The sequence below is a fragment of the Lagenorhynchus albirostris genome, chromosome 7 (assembly GCF_949774975.1).
Source record: "Lagenorhynchus albirostris chromosome 7, mLagAlb1.1, whole genome shotgun sequence".
In the NCBI taxonomy this organism is placed as follows: Eukaryota; Metazoa; Chordata; class Mammalia; order Artiodactyla; family Delphinidae; genus Lagenorhynchus; species Lagenorhynchus albirostris.
Genome location: NC_083101.1, coordinates 23,157,502 through 23,176,266, shown reverse-complemented (window position 1 = coordinate 23,176,266; position 18,765 = coordinate 23,157,502).

Below are 18,765 nucleotides of genomic sequence, written 5' to 3'. Positions count from 1 at the left end.
AACATTTCAAAATACTGAGAACAGGAACGTAGAAAAATAATTAACTGAGATACTATTTCCAAGACTGTATTATCACCACTGTTTATATGTTGATGTTATATATACACAGATGTAATTTAGTTTAAGCAAATCACCATTTTATTACTACACGATTTTGCATTTTGCTCCCTCCCTTAATGTTATGCCAGGGGCATTTTCCCATTATCTAATGAACTCAGACCCACTTGATTTGTAATTGTTGCATACCATTCTATCATTTGGGTGCATTGTGTTTTAACTGGCTTTTTTCTCATGCTCTTTACAAACTTAGTCACAAAACAACATCACAGAAAACTGTGATGCGTGTCTCTCCAATAAGTAATTGTGGAAACTCTTATTTTCTGAGAGTAACTTCCTAGGAATTTACTCTTTTTAGTGATCTTGATGCAAACTTCCTTCTTGAGCGCTTGTGCCAATTTACAGACACCAGCACATTCTTGAACTTGCTCACCTTGCCATACCATCACCAGCGTTAGCATTGATTTTTATGACTTTAATTATTCTTTGTTAAATTGATAGGAAAGCTGTTATATTATTATAGTTTTAATTTGTATTTCCTTGATTACTAATATGGTTGAACATATTTCTATTTTTTATAAAATTACTTAGTATTTAATTTTTTATTAGGAGGTCTGATTTTTTTTTTTTGCGATACGCGGGCCTCTCACTGCTGTGGCCTCTCCCGTCGCAGAGCACAGGCTCCGGTCGCGCAGGCCCAGCAGCCATGGCCCACGGGCCCAGCCGCTCCGCGGCATGTGGGATCTTCCCGGACCAGGGCACGAACCTGCGTCCCCTGCATCGTCAGGCGGACTCTCAACCACTGCGCCACCAGGGAAGCCCAGGAGGTCTGATTTTCTATTTGTGAGAGTCTCTTTATATTTTAAGTTTTTTGGTAATTAATAGTTTTTTAGGCACAGAAATTAATTTTTTAGTCAAATCTGTTGATCATGTCTTTTGTCATTTTTCCATTGATTGCATACTTGAAAAGATCCTCTCCTTTTATGGTTATTAGTGTATAGTCATATTTTTCCTAATAACAAAAAGTAACTTTACTTTTTAAACCTTTTCTGTAATGATCAAAACACATTATAAAAACCTAGGACAATCAAAATACAGAAAGGATAAAGGATGTACCCCCCCAACAAATAAAATATTATATATATTCCTCCCCCATTGTATCCATGAACATTTTACTCTTTAATATTTTCACTATTTATTTTGTTGTTGAGGGAAGAGATGAGGATATACGTACATTTTCCTCGATTCAGTTTATGGGACATCAATCTATCTCTGTTGCTTTGTGATGTTTCCTATACAACCTGTTGAGATAATATCTGACATGGCAATGTTTAAGCATTTCTGTTTTTCACCCAGTGATTTGTGTTTTTATTCTTGCACCAGACCCACTTTTGTTTATTACACATTTAATTAAAATATAAAAGCTAATATTACTTGTCCACTGGAAACTTTTCTTAGGTATGAAAAAAAGGAGGGGCAGGGATAGATTAGGAATTTGGGATTAACAGATACATACTACTATATATGAAATAGATAAAGGACTTACTGTATAGAACAGGGAACTATATTCAATACCTTATAATAACCTATAACGGAAAAGAATCTGAAAAAGAATATATAGATACATACATATATACACATATATATCAATGAATCACTTTGCTGTTCACTTGAAACTAACACAACATTGTAAATCAACTGTACTTCAATAAGAAAAAGAAAAAAAAAGTCTGGAAAAAAATCATTGCTGTTAAGTTATATGAAAAACAGCTCCTTAAAAAACTAAAAATAGAGCTACCATATGACCCAGCAATCCCACTCCTGGGCATATATCCAGAGAAAACCATAATTTGAAAGGATACATCCATCCCAATATTCACTGCAGCACTATTTACCACAGCCAAGACATGGAAGCAACCTAAATGTCCATCAACAGATGAATGGATAAAGAAGATGTGGTACATATATATACGACGGAATATTACTCAGCCATAAAAAGAATGAAATAATGCCATCTGTAGCAACATGGATGGATCTAGAGATTATCATACTCATTTTTTTAAGACTTTTAAAAAATAAATTTATAAATTTATTTTTGGCTGCATTGGGTCTTCATTGCTGCATGCGGGCTTTCTCTAGTTGCAGTGAGTGGGTGCTACTCTTTGTTATGGTGTGCAGGCTTCTCATTCGGTGGCTTCTCTTGCTGCAGAGCATGGGCTCTAGGCACGTGGTCTTCAGTAGTTGTGGCACGCAGGCTCAGTACTTGTGGCTCATGGGCTCTAGAGCGCAGGCTCAGTAGTTGTGGTGCACGGGCTTTGTTGCTCCGTGGCATGTGGGATCTTTCCAGACCAGGGGTTGAACCTGTGTCCCCTGCACTGGCAGGCGGATTCTTAACCACTGTGCCCCCAGGGAAGTCCAAGATTATCATACTTAGTGAAGTTACCCAGACAGAGAAAGAGAAATATCATATTGTTATGGAGTACTAGCTCACTCAGCTTGCTGCACGACAGGCCAATAAATTGGAGACGAGGTGTCGAGCAAGGAATACGACTGTATTTGGAAAGCCAGCAGACTGAGAAGAAGGCACACTAAAGTCTCAAAATAACCATCTTATCGGGGTTTGGATGCCAGTTTCTTTTATAGCACAGAGATGGGGAGGAGATGAGGAAGTGAAGTAAAAAGGCCATAAGTTTGGCAAATATCACCTGGAATGGCCAGCCTCGGGGAGGGGATGGGTTAATTTCTTCTTTCTTGTAGCCATCCACAGGTGGACAGCGTCTGGATGTTTCCCTGAACAAAGGCACTCTGGTTTAACATTCAGGCAGAGGGGCAGGGTTCCCCAAGGTAGGCCATTATGTATAGACAGTATCCTCTGAGTGAACAAAAGCAGTGGAAAGCAAATGTTAAAGTAAAAGAAACAGGTCCAACATGTAGTCAGATTTGGTTCTTCCCTGTTACAATATGATATCACTTATATGTGAACTATAAACCAAAAATGATACAAATGAACTCATATACAAAAGAGAAATAGACCCACAAACATAACAAATTTTGGTTACCAAAGGGGAAAGGGGTGGGGGAGAGAGGAATTAGGAGTTCCGGATTAACATAAACACACTACTATATATAAAATAGGTAACAGAGAACCTCAGACCCCAGGGAATATTAATCAGAGTGAGGCTTCCTGGAGGTCCTAATCTCAGCATCAAGACCCGGCTCTATCCAACTGCTTGCAAACTCCAGTGCTGGATGTCAAAGGCCAACAACCAGTAAGACAGGAATACAGCCCAACACATCAAAAAAAAAAAAAATGAAACGACAAAAAAATGTTATAGACGAAGAAGCAAGGTACAAACCTAACAGACCAAAATAAATGGAGACGAAATAGGCAACCTACCTGAAAAAGAATTCAGAGTAGTGAGAGTAAAGATGACCCAAAATCTCGAAAAAAGAATGGAGAAAACCCAAGAAACATTTAACAAGGATCTAGAAGAACTAAAGAGCAAACAAACAGTGATGAACAACACAATAACTGAAATTAAAAATACTATAGAAGGAATCAATAACAGAATAACTGAGGCAGAAGAATGAAGTGAGCTGGAAGATAAAATGGTGGAAATAACTGCTAGGGAGCAGAATAAAGAAAAAAGAATGAAAAGAATTGAGGACAGTCTCAGAGACCTCTGGGACAACATTAAACGCACCAACATTCGAATTATAGGGGTCCCAGAAGAAGAAGAGAAAAAGAAAGGGATTGAGAAAATATTTGAAGAGATTATAGTTGAAAACTTCCCTAATATGGGAAAGGAAATAGTTAATCAAGTCCAGGAAGCACAGAGTCACATACAGGATAAATCCAGGGAGAAGCACACCAAGACACATATTAATCAAACTATCAAAAATTAACTACAAAGAAAAAATATCAAAAGCAGCAAGGGAAAAACAACAAATAACATACAAGGGAATCCCCATAAGGTTAACAGCTGATCTTTCAGCAGAAACTCTGCACGCCAGAAGGGAGTGGCAGGACATATTTAAAGTGATGAAGGAGAAAAACCTACAACCAAGATTACTCTACACAGCAAGGATCTCATTCAGATTTGGTGGAGAAATTAACACCTTTACAGATAAGCAAAAGCTAAGAGAATTCAGTATCACCAAACCAGCTTTACAACAAATGCTAAAGGAACTTCTCTAGGCAGGAAACAGAAGAGAAGGAAAAGACCTACAATAAGGACATAAATCACAGCAGGATCCTTTTAGACCCACCTCCTAGAGAAATGGAAATAAAAACAAAAATAAACAAATGGGACCTAATGAAACTTCAAAGCTTTTGCACAGCAAAGGAAACCATAAACAAGACCAAAAGACAACCCTCAGAATGGGAGAAAATATTTGCAAATGAAGCAGCTGACAAAGGATTAATCTCCAAAATTTATAAGCAGCTCATGCAGCTCAATAACAAAAAAACCCAATTCACAAATGGGCGGAAGACCTAAATAGACATTTCTCCAAAGTAGATATACAGATTGCCAACAAACACATGAAAGGATGCTCAGCATCACTAATCATTAGAGAAATGCAAATCAAAACTACAGTGAGGTATCACCTCACACCAGTCAGAATGGCCATCATCAAAAAATCTACAAACGATAAATGCTGGAGAGGGTGTGGAGAAAAGGGAACACTCTTGCACTGTTGGCGAGTGTAAATTGATACAGCCACTATGGAGAACAGTATGGAGGTTTCTTAAAAACCAAAAATAGAACCACCATATGACGCAGCAATCCCACTACTGGGCATATACCCTGAGAAAACCATAATTCAAAAAGAATCATGTACCACAATGTTCACTGCAGCACTATTTACAATAGCCAGGTCATGGAAGCAACCTAAGTGTCCATCGACCGATGAATGGATAAAGAAGATGTGGCACATGTATACAATGGAATATTACTCAGCCATAAAAAGAAACGAAATTGAGTTATTTGTAGTGAGGTGGATGGACCTAGAGTCTGTCATACAGAGTGAAATAAGTCAGAAAGAGAAAAATAAATACCCTATGCTAACACATATATATATGGAATCTAAAAAAAAAAAAAAAAAGTTTCTGACGAACCTAGGGCCAGGACAGGAATAAAGATGCAGACATAGAGAATGGACTTGAGGACACAGGGAGGGGGAAGAGTAAGCTGGGATGAAGTGAGAGAGTGGCATGGACATATATACACTACCAAATGTAAAATAGCTAGTAGGAAGCAGCCGCATAGCACAGCGAGATCAGCTCGGTGCTTTGTGACCACCTAGAGGGTGGGATAGGGAGGGTGGGAGGGAGATGCAAGAGGGAGGGGATATGGGATATATGTATACGTATAGCTGATTCACTTTGTTATACAGCAGAAACTAACAGAACATTGTAAAGCAATTATACTCCAATAAAGATGTCAAAAAAAAAATGAAAGAGTAAATGGAAACAAAAAAAGATATCCAACAAGTGTATAGCACAGGGAACTATACTCAATATCTTATAATAACCTATAATGGAAAAGAATGTGAAAAAAAATATAACTGAATCACTTTGTTGTATACCTGAAAGTAACACAATATTGTAAATCAATTTTACTTCAATTAAAAAAAAAGCAAAAAAAAATAGCCTTTGCACGTGGAGGACAATAGAGTGTTAATATATGACATGTGGAAATGTGAGTTGTATGAAAGTTGAATGTTGAACATTGAATCCCCCCTATGTAGAGCAGGTTGGAGATGAGGTGTAAGAAAACTAAGATTGGATAAGTAGACTGTGGTCAGATTATGGAGGGACTTTAAAGAGAGGAGTTTGAGGTCAATAAGCAACTTAGAAGAAACATTAAGGGCTCTTGAGCAGGGACAGTGATGGGGGAAAGACATGCTTTAGGATGGATTGGTAACAAACGCTGTACAGGCTAGTGGCAGACACTGATTCAGAGAAGCATGTTGGGAATTGCAGAAAATCATCCATGATAGAATGAGGAGTTTTACAAGAGTGGCAACAGAGCAGAAGACAACAGTTTCTCCATATGTAAAATCGACAAGACGGCACTGGCTCAATAGATATTTGTCATTTCTATACACTCTAGGTCTATAAGGGACAAGAAAGAGTAAGAGAATGCTGCCGTTGTGAGCCTTATACCAAAAGAAATAGTAATACCACTGATCAAAATGGGAACATTTTCTCATACTGTGTGGACTGTAGGATAACCTTTTTCCACTCAACTCACCAAAACTAACCCCCAAGAGACTCTGTCCTCATCATTTTTCTCTATGATAACTCCCAAGGGGAATCCAAGCATTGTTGTTGTTGTTTTCAGTCCATCAATCCTTGGATGGGGAGTCCAGTTGTGACTATCGTTCACGCGCTCTGACTTACAGGTGGTCTTAGCTTCCTTCCACTCTCCCTGAGTTCCGTGCAGGACAAACTCTAATAGGGGCTCTTCACATGGGAGGTCCCTAAGATCAGTTTACGTAAAAGGAGGAAAAGGGTCAAACCTCCCTTTCCCTTCATCTAGGTCTCAGAGAAGAGCCCTCCAGCGTGATTCAGCCCATCTCATCAGAGTATAAGGTGACTTTGGCTAATTTTGGTTCTCTGTTTGAACATCACGAAACCAACAGGAACCCGTGTTTTCACGCCTGTAACTCTGAACCTCTTGCATTGCTTAGCTTAGGTTCCTCATCTTTCTCCTTGAATTTATCCCTAAAAAGCCTTCAGATCACCTTAGTAGAAAAGTCCCTGCTTTTGCCTTCCAGAACCATTCTGCTTCCCCCCACCCCCGCACCTACTCCACCAAGAGCCCACATGGCTTCTGCCTGGCCTATAGTCGGACATTGCTGCCCAGAATCTACAATTAGTTACTACATAATTTAAAATGTCAGTAGCTCGCATGATTCCTCAGAGGGCACCATGACCTCTGATTGCTCCAAACCTACACAAGTTTGAGAACTGCCGATCTCTAAAATGAGGCTAAGACAACTTGGTCTGCCTGCCTTACTGAGTTGTTGTGAGGATCCAATGAGATTATATGTGGAATCTGGCTTTGAAAGCTATGAATTGCTCCAGAAATCCATGAGATTGTAATTGCCATTCATTGAACACTGAGCAAACATTACTGGGCACCTATACTGGGGCAAAAAGCATGTTTGTTTTGGCTTTCAAACCATGCTTTTGTACAGGGAGTAAAAGGAGTATGTGGGAGGCATAGAAGAGGTAGATTTCAGTGTAGGTGAGTCCATTTTTCTAGAAGCTATTGGATGATCAGGTATATAGTTCAATCACCTGTGACTCCTTAGACCTTTCCCACTGTCATTCTTTTCGTTGATGCTTATTCGACATATGCCCATGATCTAATTTGAGAACTCTACCACAATGTGCTACACGGTCTACAGGATTTAGGAAAGGCACATGGGCTGCAATTTCTAGCTTGCCCAAGATGAACAATTCTGGGACAAAAACACCTTGTAAGAGGCTTCCATCGCTACTAAATTTAGTCAGTCACCCAGCCTTGTCACGTGAAAACAGTTTAGTGCTTGATCCACACCGATTGCCCTATCCCTGGACGCCTTCCTTTCTTCCCTCCATCCTCCTCCCCTAAGAGATAAAAACAAGACACAGAGAAAAGCCAATGCAGCCAGGCCTAGGAGATTATAGTACCAGTTTCAAAAATTTGAAACTAGATAAATTGAAGGTTTCAAAATAGAACACAAGGCTTTACGTAATTGGGCTAATTGGAGGAAGGCTTGGGAGCAGGTTAGGAGTAACTGGGAGTAGAGAGACAGGAGGATTTGGGGGGCAGAGTCTCAGAGAATGGTCCTCTGACCTACCCTGCGGAATTTCGTCACAAAAGAACGGGATTTCACACAGAATTTTCATAAGATGTTGGCAATGTGAGCAGTGCTATCTGGCAATCATCATGTTAGATTATTGCAACAATGGGTGTGTGGGGAAAGGAATTTTTCCTCTTTAGTAGAGTATTATAAGCCAGTGTGATGGGCGCAGGTCAACCTTGGGGGCCATGGATACCTGGTGATGGGATGGAAAAAGGCAGCAACTTTCCAAAGGAATTTCACAATGTACATTCCAGAGATGTCTCATTTTAAGGAATCAGAGCCCAAGAGAAAAAGAATGACAGATGTTACTAATTTGGAAAAACTGTAAGGTAGTTTCAGGACCCCCAGAAATGGCTGAGAACACATTAGGGAGCGGTGAGCTAGAGGTTTTACAACAGCAATAGATGCTCAGTAGAAAAAACATCTACAATATACAAGTAGAGTATTTTCATGAGCTTCCAAAAAACAAAAGCTGGTCCCAGCACACCCTCAGAGGAGGCTTTCTTGCTGAATGCCACCAGGTTAAATTAGTTCTTTTATGTTGGCTGGATAGAGTGAGATCAGATTTATCACCTTTTCTCCAAGTCAGTGCTTGGAGAAATTAGGCTTTTAGTCAAGATGTCCTCCTCCCCTACTTGGAAGCTGAAAACTGCTCCTACTGCTACATCCAGCACTTTCAAAAGATGAAGGAGAAAACAGCTTAGCTGGCGATTGTGAATACTCACAGTACACATGAAGAGTCTTAGGACTTTACACCTTCTGGAGAAGGGACAGTGTCTGGCAATGGGGACAGAGAGGTGGGACTTCTGGAGGAAAAAAATGATAAAAGGAGAGAAGGGAAGGTTTAGATTGGGCCTCTCTCCACCATGTGAGGGAACATCTAAGAGGGGAGCTCATGAAGGTCTGGGCGGGGAGGCCTTACACTTCTCTAGATAAGGGGACCAGATAGTTAGACTAAGAGACACAAATACCTGATTCTTTTTACCCCTATCTCCTATCACTAAGTCTGTTAAGTTTTGATTTTATCACCTGTATTTGAGACAAAAGTACTGAATCTTCTTGGATCGCACGCATGCACGCGTGTCTGTGTGTGTGTGTGTGTGTGTGTGTGTGTGTGTTCTTGTGTATTTTTGCTCAGGAAGGAATGTAGCCAAGATCTTCAACAGCACGGGGAGGAGAATACATTCCCAAGTTCATGTTATATAATTTTACTGTAATGAAAGAATGTTGATGAACGAATCCAGCCAGGGAAGATCCTCAAATGGCAAAGGCATTTAAGGGGCCAAAGATTAGGGACCTATTGCCTGGTTGAGGTAAGGGTGCCGAGGTGATAGTGTGGGACTTGCTTTAACCCTTTCCACACACCCTCCACTCTTTGATGTGGACAATCGATTCGTTCTTGATCTAACATAAAGTCAAACGCAAGCCAAGCTCCATTTTCCAACCACATTGCTGCATCTATTAAGTCACCACAGTCTGGGTGATAAAAGTGATGTCCACTGCATTCTCACACCCTTTTACTGTAATCCAGGAAGATTATGAAGAGGATGACAGCTCTCCAGTTCTGCAATCTACCTGCTCTTCTTAAGACTGCAGTTGGAGCCTCATAGCTCCGGCTAATATTTTTATCTTCAATCTCTGTTTATTTAACAGGTTAAACAAATACTCACCTTGTTGTTTTAATTAACTTTAGTACGGCTAATTTGTTAATTGGCCAGTTGTATTTCCTCTTCAGTGAATTTCTCACTGCGTTCACTAGAGTTTTAGGGTTTTCTTATTGATTAGTGTGAGCATTTTTATATATCAAGTGTATGAATCCTTTACCATATTACTATAAATATTTTTCTAATTTCACACACACATACACAAAAAGACTGCAGTTGGAGAGGGAATTCCCTGACTGTCCAGTGGTTAGGACTCTGTGTTTTCACTGCTGAGGGCCAGGGTTCAATCCCAGGTCGAGGAAGTAAGATCCCTCAAGCTGCATGGCACAGCCAAAAAAACTTCAAAAAATTAAAAAAAAAAAAAAAAGACTGCAGTTGTAGAGAATCTAAACAGAGGGCAGAAGTACATACTCCCTAGTGGCAGTGGCCAAGATTCTATTCTTCACTCTATTGCCAATGATGACGTCACTCTGGGTAAGTCCCTCAGCCCTGAGCTTCCTTTTTTGTTTTTTTTTTGCGGTACGCGGGCCTCTCACTATTGTGGCCTCTCCCGTTGCAGAGCACAGGCTCCGGACGCACAGGCTCAGCAGCCATGCTCACGGGCCCAGCCGCTCTACGGCATGTGGGATCCTCCCGGACCGGGGCACGAACCCGTGTCCCCTGCAGCGGCAGGCGGACTCCCAACCACTGCGCCACCAGGGAAGCCCTGAGCTTCATTTTTAAAATCTAAAGATAAAGAGATCCCCTAAGGACCTTAAGAACTTCACTAAGGTCCTTATCCCTTCCAGTGACAACTACCTTGTGGGGAGTTGTGCTGTTAAGAGGACAGATTGGTTGTGATTGTTACTGCAGAAGCTGATTTAAGGAAAGGCACTTTTTCTGGGAAAGAGGAATATGAAGTCGAAGGTCAGCACACCAAGAGAAAAGGGGAAAATGATCGTATCAGCAATGGGAAGACCAAGTGTTCCTATTCAGGGTAGAGGGGTGTAGTCCAGGTACTGCTGCCTAACAGACAAGCCCTCCAGTGTATGCTTATGTGAATCACCCAGGAACTTGGTGACAAGGCTGATACTGGGCGGAGAAGGTACTCCAAGTATGTGAAAGGGAATGACTTTGTAAGTGGCATCTTAGGGGGAAAGATGGTGGATTTAGCCAACTAGTTTTCCCCATAGACTCCACTCAGCTGTTAGGAAAACCGACAGAAATTGTTGGGGGAGGGTGCCAGGGCGGGGAGCGGTCAGGACCTAGAGAGACCTTCCACGATGACTCATACAAACAATGGTGCTTAGGAAAGAGCCTCTCTCAAATCAAAGTTCAGGGTTTCAAAGAGCTCACATGTGTTCCTTCTATCCTGATGTTTATTTTTTTGTTAGAAATACCAGGGTTTAGACAACACAGAGACTCAATAAGAAATTTCATAGACTCAGAAAATACCTCTAGAGCTTTGGGCAGTAATTCACCTAAGCCTGGAAGTTTCCATATGTCAAACGTTATATTGATACAATGCCAGGAGCTGAAGATTTCATTTGATCATGAATCTAAGATACGACGATGGCAAGGTACACTACTAAACTGCCAACTGTATCATGCAATGCCATTGTTAAGAGGCATTCCTATTTTGGAGATATTAAAAAATATATATTTTGAATGAATGAAGCATGTTTAATATCCTAACTGTTGAATACTGTGGTTTCTATGTAAGTCTAACTTTAACTGCTACCCAAACACTGTTATACTATCTGAGGATGTGGTAAAGGCAACTCTGGCCAAGAGTTTATTAATTCTCAGGGCCTTGTTATGATACCTGGCTCAGAATCCTGAACACCAAGCTGGTAGAATTAAGTGGGGAGGGTCACTGGTGGTATGTTGGTAGCAGGGCTGCCGGGTGGTAATAGGAAAACTGATTCTCTTGGCAAATTGATAGCATAGCACAAGAGACCAAGGATAACAGTGCTTTTTTTTTTTTAAGTTTTAAATTTTATTTTATTTATAAGCTTTTCAACTCCACTTCCAAGTGCTGACAGTGCCCTTATCTTAGTATTGTCCCTTCTTTTTTTAAAAAAAATTATTTCACTGAAGTATAGTTGATTTACGTGGTATTAATTTCTGCTGTATAGCAAAGTGATTCAGTTACACACACACATACACACACACATATATATATATATACACACATCTACATATATATACATCCTAATATTGTCCTTTCTTTAGTGGGAGAGATTTGGGGCCATCTAGGCATCTAATCCATAAGGTCCACAGCATGTCTCATGCACCTGTCTAAAGCATCAGCAATGTTGCATTGGGGTTAACGTTGCCTGCACTTTCCTCTGAAGGGCCCGGCTTTCAGTATTGTTGTGAGGTTTCCTCTAGTCTAGCCCAGTCACCTGGAAAGAATATGGGATTAGGAGATAAAAGAGCCTGGATTACAGTCTCACGGACTATAAGCGTTGTAATGAAACTCACAAGGAAATGTACTTGATTGAGAAAAATGGACTCAGTAAATTGTGTGAGTACCTACTTGTTGGTGAGACTCAGTCTTCACAACAACTGGAGTAGGTCTTATCCTTTTCATTATGCAGATGAGGACAGGAGGCACCTTGTCCAACTCACGTGGCTCATAAGGGAAGGGACGAGCATTTGAACGTGGGCAGTTGAATTCCAGAGCTTGTGCTTTTCATCACTGCACCCATAAATAAGAACTAAATCTTGCCATTAAGGAGAGTCAGACATAAATTAGCCATGATATAAAGATAAAAGTGCTTTAATAGACATGTTTACAAAGTGCTACACAGCCCAGAGGATGAAGGAATTAAGTTCATGCATCTTACATATTAATAAGGAAACTGAGCCTGAGAATTAGTCAGCTACATTATTTTTTTAAAGAAGGGACACATCTTACTCTATAATTTCAGATCATGGGTTTCTAAAATACCATGCATTTGTTTGTTTGCGGATCGAACAGCAATGCATTTACTACAAGACTCCTGAATATCAAACACAAGATTCGTCAGAGAATAGCCAATAAATGTGATATAAACACATTTTTTGACTGTGGAAAATTTTAAACACACACAAAAGTAGAGAGGAGAGTATAATGAGTATAATGAACTCCCAAGTACCCCTAACTCAGCTTCAGCTATTAGCAACATTCTGCTGTTCTTGCCTTAGCTATACCTACCTCTCCTCCCCCTCCCTACTTTTTTTTTGTTTTCTGGAGTACTTGAAAGCAAATCCAAGCATGCATATAATTTATTGGTAAATACTTTGGTGGGGCTATATAAACTACCAAGCCTTAAAAAATAATTAAAACGTCATTATGCCAACCAATGAAATTAATAATTCCAAATATCCACCTAATACCTAGTTTATGTCTAATTTTTTCCTGATTAATAAACATGCTTTTAATGGAAGAACTTTTGTCACTATCAAATGTCTTCCGAAACCTCATCAGGACACCAACTGTTCAGGATGCTGGGTCCCTCTCGGCATGCTCTGAATCAGTCCAGCATTCAAGGTAACTATCATCATTTTCACCTTTTAGATTTCTTTTGTCTTTGACTTTGGAAAGGCAGATTATGAAAACAGGATTGAGAAATTTGGTTGTTTGCCTCTGAGGAAAAATTATATATGTGTGTGTATATATGTAGATATATATATATACACACACAGACACATACACACACATTATCTAAAATATTATATCCCCCTAAATACTTTGTTTCTTCCCCACGAGTACTTACTATTGCATTCTTTCCTTAGTATTTATTGAGTACCTACTATATGGCAAATATCACCAAGGATATATTGATAAATAAGATATAACTTCTGTCTTCACAGAGGGAGGGAGGCAGACAAATGATAACTAAGCGCTACGGGCTAACCTCAGAACCGCAGTGGGGGGCAACTATTGGTTATGGGAAAAATAAGAAGGGGAATCTACTCCACAGGATGGAGAAAAAGCGTCAAGTTTAGCAGTATACAGAAAAGGAGCTGAGTTAGTAGATTAAAGTGTGCTCTAAATCAGAGGTGAAATGAGGAGAGAACACACAAGGACTGGTTCTGTTTCTTAGGGACCAGGATGATTGTGACTGTGAGTTGGCTAGATTTGTTTTCCTTCAGTTTACTGTAAAACTAGCCAAATATTCATATAATGATGTACATGAGAGCAAGAATACAGATGAGTGGGTGGGCCTTCCAGTTGCCCCCCTCAATCCACTTGTTGTGGTTATCAGAGTTTGATCATCTCGGCAGCCTGTGCAGTGAGGAATCAACTGGAGCTCAGTGCCTGTTCTATTTTTAGTTTGATAGGAGACACCTTAGCAGGCAAGAGTCTACACTGTTAAAGTGTACGCATGTTCCTGTGACACCATGCTTACAGGCTTCTGGGGTCCATTTCTGAATTTTGGGGTCTACTCAAGGTTCAAGTGTAGCAAGCTGGGCAGTGACTTAAGACCAAGATCATGAACTATTTTGATAGGGATAAAAAGGTCTGTGGGGTGTGTGTATGTGTGTGTGTAATACAGCTTCCAGATATATCTCACCTGTTGCTTCTCCTTCTGAATCTTAACACTTCTTTCACACCCACACCCACAAACACCCTGTCTGTTCTACTCATTGGCATTGCTGACTAGAAGGAATCTTGGAATGAGAAAGGGCAGAGCTCATTCTCCTCATGTCCTATATAAGTCGACCTTGGGGTGGAGGCAGAGGGGTTTAGAACAAAGTCAACAGCATCTGAGGGCTCAGAACAAGTGGTGATGATGATGGTGGGGTGAGGGGAGAACAAGGAGTAGAGGAAAGTGACTCAGATAAAGGAAATGGCTTGTGCAAAGGCTTCACGATGAGCCCGTGGATATTCAGAGAGCTGAAAGCCATTCGTCATGAGGTCCTCTCAATGTTGCAATTATGACTTATGGAACACAAACAGCCTGGAGTTACTTGATGGGACACTTAAAAAAACCAAGGCTGCTTTGTGATTAGGAACACTTCCTTTTGCAAACCTCAGAAACGTAGGCTGTAATAATAAAGGACCACAGTCAATAAAGCTTACTGAGGGTTGAGAATGCCAGCCATATTCTAGCTAAGGTTTGTTTTCTAGAAAGTGTGCTGTGGTTGGTTACTCTGAACCTTAGCCTTGGACTTAGGTGTTAGGCAGTAATTTCTAGATCTTGTAGGCATTGCTTCCCTACCTCAGTTTTCTTAAGTGTAAAGAGGGAGCTTTGCAGAATCAGCTGAGATGGGCTGCGGAGGGGCTGAGAAGAGGAGGGACCTGATATTTATCCAGCCATTGCTAAATACTAGGCACCCACATGACTTTCAATTCTCACAACTTTATGAGACAATGTAGGAGAAAATACATTTTAAATGACAAAGCACAATACAAACTATAAGGTGTGCAAAAACAGTTTGGAAATATTTCCCCTTTGACTGTATATTTCATAGATTCTCAATAAAGGATTCAGATTCTTTTGAAGAATGTGATGTAACTGAGAAATGCATATGGGTGGTTTTTGCTACTTTTTTTGTGGTCCTCACTTTGCTCTGTCCTTTCAGGTTTTTCTAGTTTGTCAGTTAGTCTTTATTACCCTTGCCGACTGAATACACTTTGACTTAGAGAAGTATAAACAATCTTGAACACTGCTGGGAAAGTAAAAGATTCAGTGGACATAATGAAAGGAAGAATCTTAATGATTTAGGAGGGCGAGGATCAGGTGTGTAATTAGACCGGTCAGGAATCATGCGGGTGGAGCGAATACACTAGAAAGTGGTTTCTATGAGGAGTGGGTGTGATCAGCATTTCCTCTGAAGAGAAGGGGACAGCAGTCTGTACCTCAACGCTTACAGACATCCCAACGGCCTTGGTCTATGTGTGTGTCTTTTTTTTTTTTTTTTTTTGCGGTACGCGGGCCTCTCACCGCCGCGGCCCCTCCCGTTGCAGAGCACAGGCTCCGGACGCGCAGGCTCAGCGGCATGGCTCACGGGCCCAGCCGCTCCACGGCATGCGGGATCCTCCCGGACTGGGGCACGAACCCGTGTCCCCTGCATCGGCAGGCGGACTCTCAACCACTGCGCCACCAGGGAAGCCCTATGTGTGTCTCTTTAAAGCAGCTTGGCTGCGTGCACAAAATTTAACAGCCCAGAAGTATTCCACCAAGGATCATATATTTTAAGTGATTTTGCCTGCTGATTACTGTGGCTGGAATATGTAGCTGTAGACCAGCTGAAGACATGTGGACCTTACAATATGTTTGTGGCTTTTTTATTATTTTCAAAACAGTGCGTTTCTTTCAGGCTCCATCCAACGCGACACTTTGAGCCCAGGTGACCTTTAATGGCTGGTTGGTAAGATAATTAGGGGAAAAAGGTCTGAAGTTACTGTCACTGCTTTTAGGTCAGCGTTAGGAGAGAATCATGAGTAATTAGGTATAATCCCTTCAAACAAAAAATACTGCTGCTGCTAGGTTGGTTGTTAAGGAAGCATAACAAAGTAATTCTGATGTAACCTGGCTGGTAAATTTCAGGTATTCTAAGCGTCCGGCTCTTATGTTCACTGGAGCATAAAGCACAAGGATATACTGTATAAATACACTGAGAGTTTCAATAATTAATTTCGGTTCCTTAATTTGATCATCAGCAAATATTTTCCTTTGGTGTATATAAGTAGCTCATGATTCATATCTCCTCTTGGTAACAGTTTCCACTTTTATGTTAAACTATTAATCATCTTGATCTGAACTCTTCTCTAAAGACTCCTGAAGGAGTGTTTAAACAAAATTATGTGGAGGCACAATCTTTAAACTTATACATGCCAATGCATATGCCAGATTAATTAGGGTAAACGGAAAGATGATATACTCATTCACGTGGGGCTTTCACTTCAACTCATTTTTACAAATTTAAGATTATTTTGTATGAATATGAAAGTATATTTATGAATGTAAAACTAATATATTTTCATTGAAAATTGTCAGAAATAAAGGGAAAATTTGGATGAGATAAAAATCACCCATAGTTCCATGTCTTAGGGAAAATCATTATTAACAAAGTTAGGTAAATCTCTTTCTATGCATACTGCGTATGCATTTCTAGGCAATTAAGAGCACATTATAAATACATTTTATATACTGTTTTCCACTGAACATTATGCCATGATTTTTTCTGTTATTAAAACTCTGTAAATGTAACATTTAATGGCTTCGTAATATTTAACCCTATGAATTCCATAACCAATACTATGAATTCCATAACGAATTCCAGGATTTTTCATCATATAATTTGTTGCTGATTTTTAATATTAAAAATGCTGTGATGGGCTTCCCTGGTGGTGCAGTGGTTGGGAGTCCGCCTGCCGATGCAGGGGACACGGGTTCGTGCCCGGATCCGGGAGGATCCCACATGCCGCGCAGCGGCTGGGCCCGTGGGCCATGGCCGCTGGGCCTGCGCGTCCGGAGCCTGTTGCTCCGCGACGGGAGAGGCCGCAACAGTGAGAGGCCCGCGTACCACAAAAAACCAAAACCAAAAACAAAAAATGCTGTGATAATTATCTTTGTGCATAAATATTTGTCCCTAGGTTAGATTTTTTTTTTTTTTAATGAGATTGTGTTTCGGGCAAGGAATCACTGAAGTAAAAGGCATGCGTTCACATTAAAAAATTTTTCGATTCAGGTTGCCAGTTGTTTGGAAGAAGGGTTGTACTAGTTTGTACTCCCTACAAATGTTCAAGAAAATGATTTTATCTAGTAGCCAGCTGCATATAGTCATTAAAACAAACACTACCATCACTGCTACCACCACTACCAAAACCCCTGCCAAGTGGGTAGGTGAAAAATTTTCATCATTTCTTTTATCATTAGTGAAACTGCTCATTTTCTACCCATATTTCTTCTCTAGTGAGTTGCCTGTTCGTATCTCTGCCCAAAACAAAATGTTTTCTTATGGCTATCTGTTAAATCATGATATTTTAGAATATTACTATTTTGTCATGCATGTTTCTGCTTGGTTTTACAATGCAGTTTGTGTTAAATTTTTTTTAAAATAAATTTATTTATTTATGGGTCTTTGTTGCTGCACGCGGGCTTTCTCTAGTTGCTGCGAGTGGGGGCTACTCTTCGTTGCGGTGCGCGGGCTTCTCATTGGGTGGCTTTTCTTGTTGTGGAGCACGGGCTCTAGGCGCGCAGGCTTCAGTAGTTGTGGCTTGCAGGCTCTGGAGCATAGGCTCAGTATTTGTGGCACACGGGCTTAGTTGCTCTGCGGTATGTGGGATCTTCCTGGACCAGCGCTCGAATCCGTGTCCCCTGCATTGGCAGGCAGATCCTTAACACTGTGCCACCACGGAAGCCCTGTGTTAAATTTCAACTTGTGAGAGAAGCTTCCACATTTTTGTAGTTAAATATATTTCTTTTGTGGGTCCTTTAAAATTTTATTAAAAAAATTTAAAGTGTATACGTCAGTGGTTTTTAGCATACTATTTATAAAGTTGTGCAACTATCACCACTAACAAATTGTAGAATACTTCATCAGTCCTGTACCTATTAGCAATTACTCTTCATTCTCTCCTCCCTCATCTTCTGTCTCTATAGATTTGCCTATTCTGGGCATTTCATATAGATGGAAGCATATAATACATGGCTTTTTGTGTCTGGCTTCTTTCACTGAGCATAATGTTTTCAAGGTTCCCAAGCTTCATGTCAGTCTTTTTTTTTTTGTCTCCTTTTGACCCTGTTTGGTTTTGCTACATCCTTTGTCTTTTTTGAGGAACCACAGGAACTTAAAATCTATTTGGCCATAGTACACCTTAACCCACTGGCTTTAGTTAATTTGCCATTCAGCTTCTACTGCTTCTTACATCAGCGCATTAAGCATGCTGGGTATTTGTTTGAAAAGGAAAAGCTTTACTACAGTAGAGAAGTATCCTTCTAGTCTGAGTTTTAGAGATTTTATTAAGAATAGATATTAAATTTTTCTGAAAGCTTTTCCTACATCTACTGAAATGATCAAATGGCTTCTAGTACTTGACATTCCTATGATATACAGTAGGAGTAACTTTACTACAGTTGGACAATTTTTTGATTCTTGTGGTAAAAAAACATGGATTGTTGAATTTGTTTGTATCTGTTATGATTAACTATTTTATGTTTGCCACGTGGATATTCCAAAGTTGAGAATAAGTGTTTGAATACAG